Genomic DNA, 12,484 nt, shown 5'->3' with positions numbered 1-12,484 from the left:
ATTTTTAATAACTAATAAGATGTGAACCATTCTTTTAAGATAACATGGGTGATTAATAATGGAATCCAAATGAAACTATAAGGCATCACAAAATAAATAAAGCATAGCCATGAGAAAAAATATAGAGATGATCTCTGTTTAAAAGTTTTAATACCCTTAGTTCATAAGACTGTGTATTGTACCCTTTATAATTAATGATGGCATGCAGACCCATGTGATAGTGGTGGAGGAGGCCCTTGTTTTTCTCAGGTGGTAAAGTTGCCCATTCTTATCGACAAAAAAAAACTCCTGGTTCTGTAAATTCTTGGCTTGTCTTGTAGGAACTACACTACTGAGATCTCCTCAAAGCAGTTCAATTATATTGAAGTCTGTAATCGCCACTCCACCACCTTTGTTTTTTCTGTGTTGTACTCACTGAAGGGTTGGCTTGGTCTTAAATTTTGCATCATTTTTATTTTTGAAATATCTAAAGGTATCCCATGCAAAGCTTCCAGACTTTCGAAAGCAATTGTCCTTCAGCATCTTCTGGAAACATGCAGCATTAATTTTCACATCAACTTTCTCCAAGTTCCCTGTGCCTCTATAGCTCACATACCCCTAGAACATCAGAGATCCACCTCCGTGCTTCACAGAATGGTGTACAATTTGTCATAGGCTTTGTTGCATTCTTTCCAAAGGCTATGACCATAAAGTTACATTTTGGTCTAATTACTTCAAAGGATTTTGTTCCAAACGTTTTGAGACATAGATACTGTTTTGGATATTATAAGTTACAGATGTTTTGTGCCAATGGCACAGTAACTGCGTGGGGAAAAAAAATAGGTCTAGTTGTAAATCTGGGTTGGTCTTCTACCTTTCAAATTTGAAAACATACAGTCCAGTGAAATTTTTAAAAAAATAATTTTTTAAACTAAGGATACTTATTCTGGTGTGTGAGCTTTATTCTGGTGTGTGAGTGAATAGAGCCATAAATCTCTGTACTTATCACAATCAGAAAAATATGTGCTTTGATTTGGGTTATAACCCCTTTGATCCTTTTTTACATAAGAAAAGTCTTCATTTATTTTATGTTGATTTGGAGCTTTGGCTTGTAAAACACTTTTCAAAGCGGTAAACTTCATGTTTGAAATTGTTAGACACTTCACTGATATCACCTGTCTGACATGAGCTGTACTGTACAGTGAGATCATTACTGCATCTGTCATATTTTTATTATGTCCATTTTAATTATAGTATTCATTGTGTCTCCTTACAGCCAAAATGTAACACTGATGTGACATGCAGATGACAAAAATTCATGAACCTCAAACAAATGTGACATATATATACAAGAACATACTTTAACTTCTTCTGGAAAGTGTGAATGAATAATCTCATTATTAGTACATCTGAACATAAATAGGTGATGCGTGTTTTAAAATATATACACTTTTTAGGATTCTAATCACAAACTTTGATTTCTCAATTCGAAGAACTTTGATTGCATTCTGCTGCTTCTTTATAATTAAAGTTACAAAATTGCCTTCCTAAATTTCTAACTCTATGCAGATATATAATTTCCATTAAATGCAGGTATATATCTACTGAAACGCATCTATTACTTTTATATTACAGCTGCCAATATTTCCTAAATTAAAATATGGACAAAGCTTCCTATGTTTTCCTAGGATGCGACAACATTGAATTAAAAAAAAACACATGTATTTTAGGTGTTTTTAGCTGGTAAATCTGAGCTTTGCATTAAAATATAGGCATTTAGGAATCATTGCTTCACTCACAGCCCAAAAATATTAGGGGTTTGCTCCTGATCCAAGAAAGTGGGCTTTACCATGCTGATTATTCTTGAGGCCCAAATGTTCATACATACCAGCTCATTTGATAGCAGAGACACGCCTGAGATTATGCAACTCATTTGTTAATTTGTATATATTTATTGCAGGCTTTTTTTAAATTGGTGCATCATATGGAAACGTGGTTTATACAAATTAGGTTTGTGGAACAACAAGACAAAAAAATATCTATGGATCACCTGGACCAGGGAAGTATTGCAAGAATGGAATAGATGGAAGCCAATGGAAAGCTTGTGCAAAGCTAGCTCATGCTGGCTAGAAACCATATTTGTGGTACGTTCATCTAATATTCCAATAGAACAATAGGTCATGTTAACCTATTCCCAGTCCTAACTCTATATACTTAAATACTATACTGAATATCTATGTGCCACAGTCATTGGTATTGTATGATTTATTTGACCATGATTTTTTGAAAATGCCGGTTGATAGAAAATTGGCACATGTTTGGCCAGCATGAGACTTGGCAGTAAATAATAATGTTTATATACAATCGTGGCCAGTTAGAACATGTTCCATTTATAGCTATATATAACATATCATTCAAGCACTTCTCTTTTCATAGAAATAGTGTCCTTTAATTTAGACAAGTCACTTCTTTGTGGGCACCATATCAAAGTTCTTTAAAGTCTAAATATAATGCATCATCCACAACACTGCAATTGAACTTGCACATTTGTATTTTCATAGAAGGTATCAAAATCTTTCAAAAGAAAAATCCTAAATTTGGCTGGGTTAAAGCAACACTAAGAGCTAAGATTCCAACCCTCAAAGTTTAATGCAACAGAATACAAACTTACCTTTTTTATTTGTATACTGGTTGGAGTTTTTTGTTGGAATTAATCCTTTTTACTTTTTTACTTTCATCTTGGCTTTGTTAATTTAATCTTTGTTACTTTATAAAGCTATGCTATTGTTCTTTTTCTCTCTATTGGATACCTACATCACCTGAAGCCTGGACCATTTAGAGAATATGTTCCCTGTTGTCTATTAAGAAAATAACATTTCCAGGAGTATAAGGCTGAGCTCACATTGGAACAGGAGACAGGTGAGTATCCCCTGGGTTTAGATCTGCTTTAAAAGTACTTTACTGAGGTCTTTTTGAGAGCCAACTCTTGGGATTCAGCAGGGCTTCTCAGGGATTGTCAAGTTTTGGAAGATAATATTTTGGGATCAGGCATAAGCACCAGGAGAAAGATGAGCTGGTCTCCTTTTCAGCAACAGATTGATAAAGGTGTATTACCTGGGCAACGTCTCAGGTGGTGTTAGACTACACCAGTGTTTCTCATCCTTTTTAACATGTGGAAACCCCTGCTATCATTACTATAACCACACCTCACAGTACATTAGTGTGCTGGTCAGTAGGAGGATTGCCACCTACATTGTTAGCCATTGGGAAGAATACCTTCCAGATAGCCAAAAAGATCAATAATGTCACTTAAACTGACCTGACCTGTCACAAACTGCTCATTGCTCGAGGAACCCTAGGGATCCATGGAACCCTGGATGAGAAACACTGGGTTACACCTTGATCTGTGGTATTAGGAAAGTAGCCATAACAATCACTTGACAGGATCTACAACTATATTCCGGGCCTGGTGTCATATGATAGAAGGCAAAGGTGGGAGACACCAAAGTAGATCACTACTCCCTAGTTGGATATTTCTTTCAACAATAAAGAAGCTAGAACAGTTTCAGTACGTAGAGTCTGTTTAGGCATATAAAACATTTTACCAGCAAAAAAAAAAAAAAAATTTAAAATCCTTATTCTTTTGGAAAAATATAAACAAGTTTAATCTCAGATCAGATACAAGATAGTGCACATCACCACTGCCATCACATTACAAATAAAAGAATGGCTATGGTAACCATGACTGCCTGTAAAAGATATGGTCAAAGCATATCTTCCGTCATGTGAGAACACTAAATGTCTAAAAAATACAGTCTGTAGAGGGATTTAGGTAAAAGTCAATGACTGTGTGATTTTATATCATTAAGATAGCTTTTCAATGTATAATTCTTGAGCTTTTGTCAATTGTAGCCTTCCCCAGGGAAGCGACTTTTACTAGGAGCGATAGCCTTGAGAATGGACTTGCATTTGAAGTATTTCCACATGGATAACAGCATTACATGACTTCCAAGTGCTTTCACATTAGCTATTAATTGACAGTTCAGATCTGGCAGGCTCATGGGAAGATGAAAAATGTGTGAGGTTCAAGGCAGGTTAAAGTACAAAATGTCACTTGTCAGTCAGTCAATTCCCTGATGACACATGGCTTGGCCATAAACACCAGTAAATGTTTAATGTGAACTTTTTTTTAATCAAGTGTTTCATCTGAATCAATTTACATGAAAACAGTCAAATAGGGATTGTTTAATGCCCTGACTATATGTGGTGGTACCAAAACCACACTAAAAACTGTTACATATTGTTTATATTTGCAAATGAACAGAATTTTAGCAACATTCTCCTATATTGACCTGCATCCTTCAACAGTGGATTTCGAGTGGGTAAATATTTATTCTCAACAAGCCTCCTAATAATTTCACAGTGTTGCCCTTCCTGGTGCCAGGCATCATTTTTCCTAACACTCCCAGATGGACCCCTCAACTGCCATGCTTCCTTGATGTGAACCATGTACTTTTTTATAGAGAAGTCCCTACTTTTACCCCAAATACCAACAATTACTAACATGGGTGAACACCTCTTCACACATCTCTGCTGTTCTTTGCTTTGCTTATTTAGAATATACTATATATTATTATATATTATTATGCTGTACTAAAGGTAGCTTTAGTCGTAATTGCCCCCCAGTAGCCATAAAGAAGCATTGCAACAGAATAAAATCTGCCCTAACCCCTTGTTGATTAAGCATCTGTTAAAAAAAATGAATCCCTGAGGTCTGAGCCTCTAGACACAACCTGATCACTGCCCTGAGACCACAATCTGTACGGGAGACATGGTCCCCGGCTCTGGCACTACTCTCACACCGTGAAATTGTCCCCGGAAGTTACATAGTTACATAGTAAATCAGGTTGAAAAAAGACACAAGAACATCAAGTTCAACCACTAGGGAAATAAACATATCCCAGATACAAAACCCTTTGTACAATTTGCTCCAGCAGGGGAAAAAAATTCCTTCCTGATTCAATAAGGCAATCGGATGTTCCCTTTATCAACAGCCTGTTATATTTACTTTAAAGCTTTATTACCCAAATATATTCTGTGCTTCTAGAAAACCATCCAAATTTTTCCTAAAGAAATCTATAGTAGTTTCTGAAACTACTTCCTGAGGAAGCCGATTCCACATTTTCACAGACTTTACAGTGAAGAATCCCTTCCTTATCTGGAGCTTAAACTTCATTTCCTCCAGACGCAGAGAGTGCCCTCTTGTTCTTTGTAATGATCTCAAAGCGAATAATAGGGAAGAAAGTTCTCTATATGCACCATTTATATGTTTATACAGGATGATCATATCCCCCTTAAACGTCGATTCCCAAGGGAGAATAGATCCAGTTCAGCTAATCTCTCCTTATAGCTGAGCTCCTTCATTCCTTTTATTAGTCTAGTTGCCCTTCTCTGCACTCCCTCCAATTTCACAATGTCCTTTTTGTTAACTGGTGCCCAAAATGGGACTACAGGGGCTGATATTTCAGAACTGGAGTGGTGTTTGGAATTGAAACCTTTTTTAATAGAGGCAGCAATAAACCCAGACTCTTCCCTAATCTATTCAAAGGGGAAAAAAAGGTTTAGCATAGGCCACTGGTCTCAGGATAAGCAAAAGTTTATCCTTCTTGTTGTTTCAATCCCAGCAGCACAACTATGACTATTGTCACTTTTAAAATGTACTGATGCAGCCAATCCATAGATTTTGCTCCTGCTGGTTTCTGTCAGTGATAGCAAACCCAACAGCACTTCTGACACATACGTTCTGATCCTTTCATGTGCCACCTACATTGAGAATATACAGTACAACAACAATGGCAGTATTGGTTGACCTATATGAAATTTATATTAGGGGAGCCTAAAATATGGTCATCTCCATCAAACCAGATGTCTATGCTATGACAATAAAGTCATAGTTACCTTTTTCTAAAGTGAACATGTCATTATATTGATCTGTTGGGATACAACCCCCCTTTCCCCTTTTTTATTTCTTTGGTATTCTTGAAAATTGCTAATTGGGACTTCTGTATTGTTTTGTATGGTCAAATTGATTGTATTAGTAAGTCCTCTTTTAAAGAAATATTAAATTCTCAAGTGAGGATGTCCTGCTGGTATTGAAGCAGAAAGAATAAAAACCTTCATCAGTGCTGCTCAGGTTCTCCTAAGTGCTGTTTCATACCAAAAAGTCTATGCTTTTAGTCACATGATCTTTACAAAATAAAATTAACAACCGCTCTGAATTCTAATCATCCCCTTAGGAAAGATATATAACCAAATTCCCATGCTTCTTGTTATGTGAGCATCAGAATTGTATAAAGGATAGGCAAGTATCTCAGCCTGTTTATCCACAGTCTGTGGATATTAAGCATAGCTTCATGTTAAAATATTAGTACAGGATGCTGGCTGTCTCAGGGGACAATGTCTTGGGACTGAAGTAAGAGGAATGCATGTGAAAAACAGATATGAAAATAATAATAAAAAGAGATTTTGGTGTGACTATGTGGAGCACATACCTCTAATTTTTGATTCAGTGTAGTCAACTGAACACTATGGATTATATTGGTGCTATCACAAGCATAAGAAACACCTGTCTTCTTCCAGCATAAAACAGTCACATGGTGTGCACACCTACCGTGTATTCGGGTCATATCATATAGGAAGGGGGGCCTACCTTACTTTTTTTCACCTCTAAGTGAGAAAAGACAGATGTCCCCAGGACAGAATTTGTCTCTTTTCCTAGTCTGGTCTCATATCTTAGTCCTGGTGACAATGACCAAATGGAAGAGTGAATCTTCTCTGCATATATACAAGCAGCAAGAAAGACCTGACAGTTGTTCTGACCCTAAGCTACTACACAGCATGCAGATTTTGTCACCAGGCTAGTAGGAGGCTAGTTCTAAGAACCAGGAAGAGAGAGTCAGCTCCCAACAATGTAGCAATAAAGATGAGGTGCAAGACAGGATAACAACAGCAGAGCAGATAAGTCAATGTTACAAGAGGGCAATGTTGGATTTCCAGGTCCTGTTGGTATGTTTATTCCAGATAAAGAGGAAAAGTAGTAGCAGGCAAATGGTTAATCATTTTGATGGGTTGAGGGAAAGCTGAAGGTCCCTATTAAGGGGTACTTTAGCAACCATTCCTATTCGAGTGATGGGAGAGGTTTGAAAAAATTTTGTACACATGGAAGACGCAGATCCCGGCGCAGTAAGAACCATACAGCAGCTGTAACCATGCTCAAACTTGTTTTCTTGCAGCACGTTGAGCTTTTCCTGGGCACACAGCAGCAGTTTGCAATGCAACTGAAGTTGGCCATCATGCAGTTTTTTACTGCAAGTATTAAAAGACGCCAAGTCCTCGAAAAACTCACCGATAGCATGATCCATTAATTTTAAATAACAGTACTGTAATTAATTTTAGATATCTAATATCACCTTATTTAATTCACTTCTAATAACAAGACTAGAGCTATTTTCATAAATTCACACATTCAGCTCACACCTTTATCAAATGAAAGTCATGTGTGGTTTTGGTTAATCATATGTCTTTTAGTTTAACACAGATATATTTATCTTTTTGTCGAAAGACAGGAAAAAAAAAGCCACAATGCAGACTTCCTACCTTTAGGCCATGCAAACAGCAGACTTCACACATGAGGCAGCATTTACGCTTTATAAAAAAAATATGCTGCCTTTTGTCACAAGTCTTAGATTTGCCACTTACTTGTATGAAGTTCTTTATCACCACTATACATTTACTGGTAAATGGAAAAAACTGGAAAACTTAAAATAAAAAGTTTGCATATGTACCTTTACAGGTTATCTTTGCTCCTAGTAGAGTAGCTGGTAGGAATGTTGCCTTACGCAACGGAATATATGGACTATACCTAGACGTTACTTACATCCACTCCAAAATAAACCATGAATCTTATCCATTATAATAGGCCGCAGGGTCACTTTTGTCTCATGCACTAAGCTCTACGTGTGGTAAAGGAAACTTATAGTGAGGCAAGATGGAGGGTGCCTTGAAAGTACTGGTTCTCTTGATGGCACAATGGTTCAATAGCTTCAGTACTATAAGGCATTACCTGACACCATTGTATATAGTTCTGATTTCTCCTATCTGCATGGGTAGATAATAGGCACTTTCCTGGCATCGGTGAATCAGTGAGCAGTTCTGATTTCTGGTATCTGTTCCAGGACAGATTCTTTAAAAACACTGATGATCATAGGGTTCTTGGGAGTTCCATGCAGTCCATGCAAGTTTAAATTTGCAGTCTATTACCATATGACACAGCACAAGAAACCTTTTTGCATCCCACAGTTCAATACAGGTACATCTTAAGTTGTCATTTAGACTGTAGTACTCTATTTATATATATATATAGGGACTAATTTATGTAAATATACATATATATATATATGGGGGTGCATTTAGGTCATTTGCATGCAACAATTCTGTTGTCCCCACAAAACTCTTTTTTTTTTGCCTTATAACGCTCTGGGAACCAAGGCTACTTTTTTTTTGGCCATACACTTTTCTACTTTTTTAATGGTAGTTATCAACGAGTAGTGGGAAATCAAGTGGAATTCAACTATCATTTCTTATTAATAAGAATATTTAATATTATTATTTAATATTATTAAGAAGAGGTATTAAGTAAAGAGTGGTGAGAGCTTTTATTGGCTGGTGCTTATCTGGAAGCCCTCCCTGCTAAAAGTCAGATGCAAATCTATAAAATAGCAGCACTTGTTCTAGTCGTTATTCAATTGGATTCCTGCTTAAATCTGATCGATAACTAGTGGTAAGTAAAGTAAAGGATTAATATCAGGAAGATATTGATCATTTACCTATTCTGGCACAAACTGACAAGTACGTGTACTAATGTTCCAGAAACTATATGTGTGACAGTCAGTCCTGTGATAACCATGATTAGCAAATCAACCAAAATTCCACCTTAAAAATTCAGGATTCGAGAAGGGTTTTATTGCAGAAAAGGACAGGTGAAGCATTCTTACCTGCCTGATTGCTCGCTGGAGCTGTCAAAATTGCTGAGGTGTGCATACCAGGCAAGCCTAACTTCCCCTGTAGTTGCAGAGAATGAATGAACTGGCCAGCTGATATGGCAGAAGAGTGAAATGAGGAACAGAAGGACAGGTGAGTATAACAGAGTTTAGTTCTGTTTTAAAATGAAGGGTAAATGTATTTTCAGAGAGTACTTTAAGTTACCACTGCACTGTTTCTCTTTAAAGGGTTTTAAAGCCTTTTCTGAATTTTTAGATGCTGACTCTTTCATATTTTAATAATTATTCAAGTTTGCAGATTTGCAAATAGAATGCTCAGATATTCAGTCACCATGCTCTAGGAGTGCCTAGGTATTGGAATTGTATTACTTTTAAAATTAGGGGAAAACTTAACTTTTTTTTAGGATACTTTTCAAGCCCAAATAAAATTTCTAGATCTTTCCAAAAACATAGAAAATCAATGTTAGCATGATTGTGTATTACAGTATAGCATTAGCGAAACATACACCACAGACCCAATTTTCTTAGACTCTTTGGACCTGATTCATAAAATTTCTGCAAGGATGGAGAAGATACACTTTCATCAGTGAAGCTGGGTGATGCAGCAAACCTGGAATATTTCTTGTCCAGGTTTGAAAACATTTGCTAACAAATAGCAAATGACTTTTAGGAAATCCATTCCAGGTTTGCTGGATCACCCAGCTTCACTGATGAAAGTGTATCATCTCCAGCCTTGGAAAGCTTTAATAAATCTGCCCCTTTAACGGGTCTCATGGAACAGTAGCGCAGTACCTTTTGACCCAATTACTCAGAACAATCATAATTGTATTGTGTTCTGGAACACAGTTTCTATTCAAAAGCAGCAGTAGTTAAATTTACATTGATAGATGCTGACAAGCTTGAAACAACTGAATGCAAGACTAATATATTGCTCCATAAATGGATGTATCTTTGATTTAGCCCACGCTTCTATAGACGTAGTTGGCCATTATGGCAAAAAGAATGACTTCCAGGCTCCACACTATTATTATAGATCAAAGACTAAGCTTGGCCTTTTTTAGATTCCTAAGGAAATGATAACAAGTATCCACCTTCTGTTTTAGGAAGACAATATGTAGAAAATACATAGACCCTGTAAAGGTGCTCAGGTTGCAGATACATCAATAAAGACATCAGAGAAAGGGGTAACCTAGCTAAAAATATGCATGCAATGTTCAGAATGGAAAGGGTGGTAGGGGCTGGGTGAATCAATGATGAAAAGGGATCTGGGTGTCCTTGTGGATCCCAGACTTGAAAAAAGTACACAGTATCAAACTGTAGCTTCTAAAGATAGATAGATGGATACTTTCTTATACTGAAGAAATTCAAGTTAAAAAAGACATTTCACAACTATACAAACTAAGGCCAACATTTCTATAGCACTTTTCTCCTATAGGACTGAAGATGACTGTATATTTATTTAGTGGAAATCCATACAAATACAGGGAAAAGACACAAACAGTTAGAGCTCTGGCTGATACTCAATCCTGTGTAGCAAGGAAGCGCTAATCACTTTGGTTGTTTAGTATTGGGTACAAAAATGATGACAGCATACTGACAGCAAGAACAGCTAATTTGAAAAAAAAGTGTGGTAGCCTTTAGAAAAAAATAAATAATTTTTCTAGGTAAGTAATTTCTTTAGGTAGAACCTCTGTCAAGTTTTCATTGCTGTCTGTGTCCCCATTGAGGAGACTAACCAGTCTCTTCTTCTACTGAACTTTATAATTGAGATAAAAAGGAGAAAATTTTAAATTTTAGGACATTTTTAAAGTGATAATCTGGTAACACATTACAATTTACAACTAGACAATCAGATTTTATATGCTGCCTTTGGTCCCATGTCATTGTGTCAAGGACATCTGTCTAAGAGCAGAATCTCTTGCTTTCGGAGATTTCCTCTAGCTTCCGGTTTCATCTCTGGGGCAGAAAGGGACATTTTCTGAATGCTACACAGACAGCATGAAATTACACTTTCCAGTAGAAATAAAAGGAATAGAAAAAGTGAATTCTAACCTGATTTGCAAATTCCACATTGGAATATGAATGTTTTGAAAAAAAATTACAAGAAATGGTTGCCAAGTTTAGGAACCTGGCACAGCATGGGTCAGTCTGAACCCGTTTTTTTCTGTTCCACTCACCATGGGGGGGGATTGCCTGTGTATAACTGGGGAACTAATTCCTATGATTGGAGTTATAACATGAGAAAAACAGGCAAATTTCATAACAATTGGAAAAATGTTCCTGTGTGTAACTGGAAAGATTTGTTGTGATTTCACATTCTCAACATTTGTTCCCAAGCACATTTCCCTAAAGTACTTTCTCCCCAAATCACTTTTCTAAGAAAGCCTCTATCCCCAAGTACTTTTCCTCAAATGGCAGCATACACTTTCTGCCCCACTTTTCCTATCTGTCTCCAGATGAGCTTCTATCACTGATTTGCAGTAGTTGAAAATGGCATCTTAACAAGGTGCCCATCTTCTTTTAGAGTTGTACTGTTGTCAAAGAGGTCAGAGACAGACGTGCCAATGCAGCAGCCTGTTTTTGAATGACCTTGAGCATGGCCACTTCTCCTGCTCACAGGAAATCCGAACTCAGAATCTAGGTTACCGCTACAGAGCAACTGCTAGCCATGCTGGAGTGGTAACCACTGGGCTTCTTGAGATTATGCCAAAAGCCTAGCAAAGTGGGTTGTGTTTTGTCTCCAGTATATTAGGCTAACTACAGTGATTGGTACCTCTGCTGTCTTTTCAGCATTTCAATATGAGCCCTGAAACCAGACTAATCAGCGACCAGAAAGTTCAGGTTTTGTTTGTGATTGTCAGCAGTGGCTGAATCTGGCAGTTGTGGCTCAAAAGAATCTATGCAGAGCCATGCTGAGGCTGCAGTTGTGCCAACTCTTGAGGTGATTTCAGCACCAAAGGATTCCCTGCCTCCACTGGGAGATGAAGCAGATTTTTTTGATCTCCCTAAGGACTCTTTGCCTAAGCACTGGGACCTGAATTTTGCCATATCCCATTAAGTGACTAGTGTCTGAGGAACTAATGTCCTCATAATCACAGAGGACAATGTTGTCCTTCAAATCCTTACACCACCTATGTGTAAAGTTCAAGATTTGGGAAAAAAAAAAAAAACAGCTCCTCTTTGACTTCATGCTGCCTCTGTAAAAGAAGTCTACATCACATTCAAAGTGTTAGCCTTTCCGCCACAGATATACATCCAGAGGAGGTTGCAAATCACAATTCTATTGGCCACCAGAAGCACTGTAGAGGTTGCTAGTCTGGCTATAATGATATCAATGATTACAGCCTTGGGCTGTGCAACCAGAAGGATTTTAACAGCAGCTGCCTGTTTTTTGCAAGATGTCCCGGCTAGTGTTGGTCGAATAGCTCACTATTCGATTCGGCAGC

The sequence above is a fragment of the Pyxicephalus adspersus genome, chromosome 6, assembly GCF_032062135.1.
Source record: "Pyxicephalus adspersus chromosome 6, UCB_Pads_2.0, whole genome shotgun sequence".
NCBI classification, from domain to species: domain Eukaryota; kingdom Metazoa; phylum Chordata; class Amphibia; order Anura; family Pyxicephalidae; genus Pyxicephalus; species Pyxicephalus adspersus.
The sequence above is the reverse complement of the archived record's forward strand: the minus strand, read 5'-3'. Positions refer to the sequence as shown.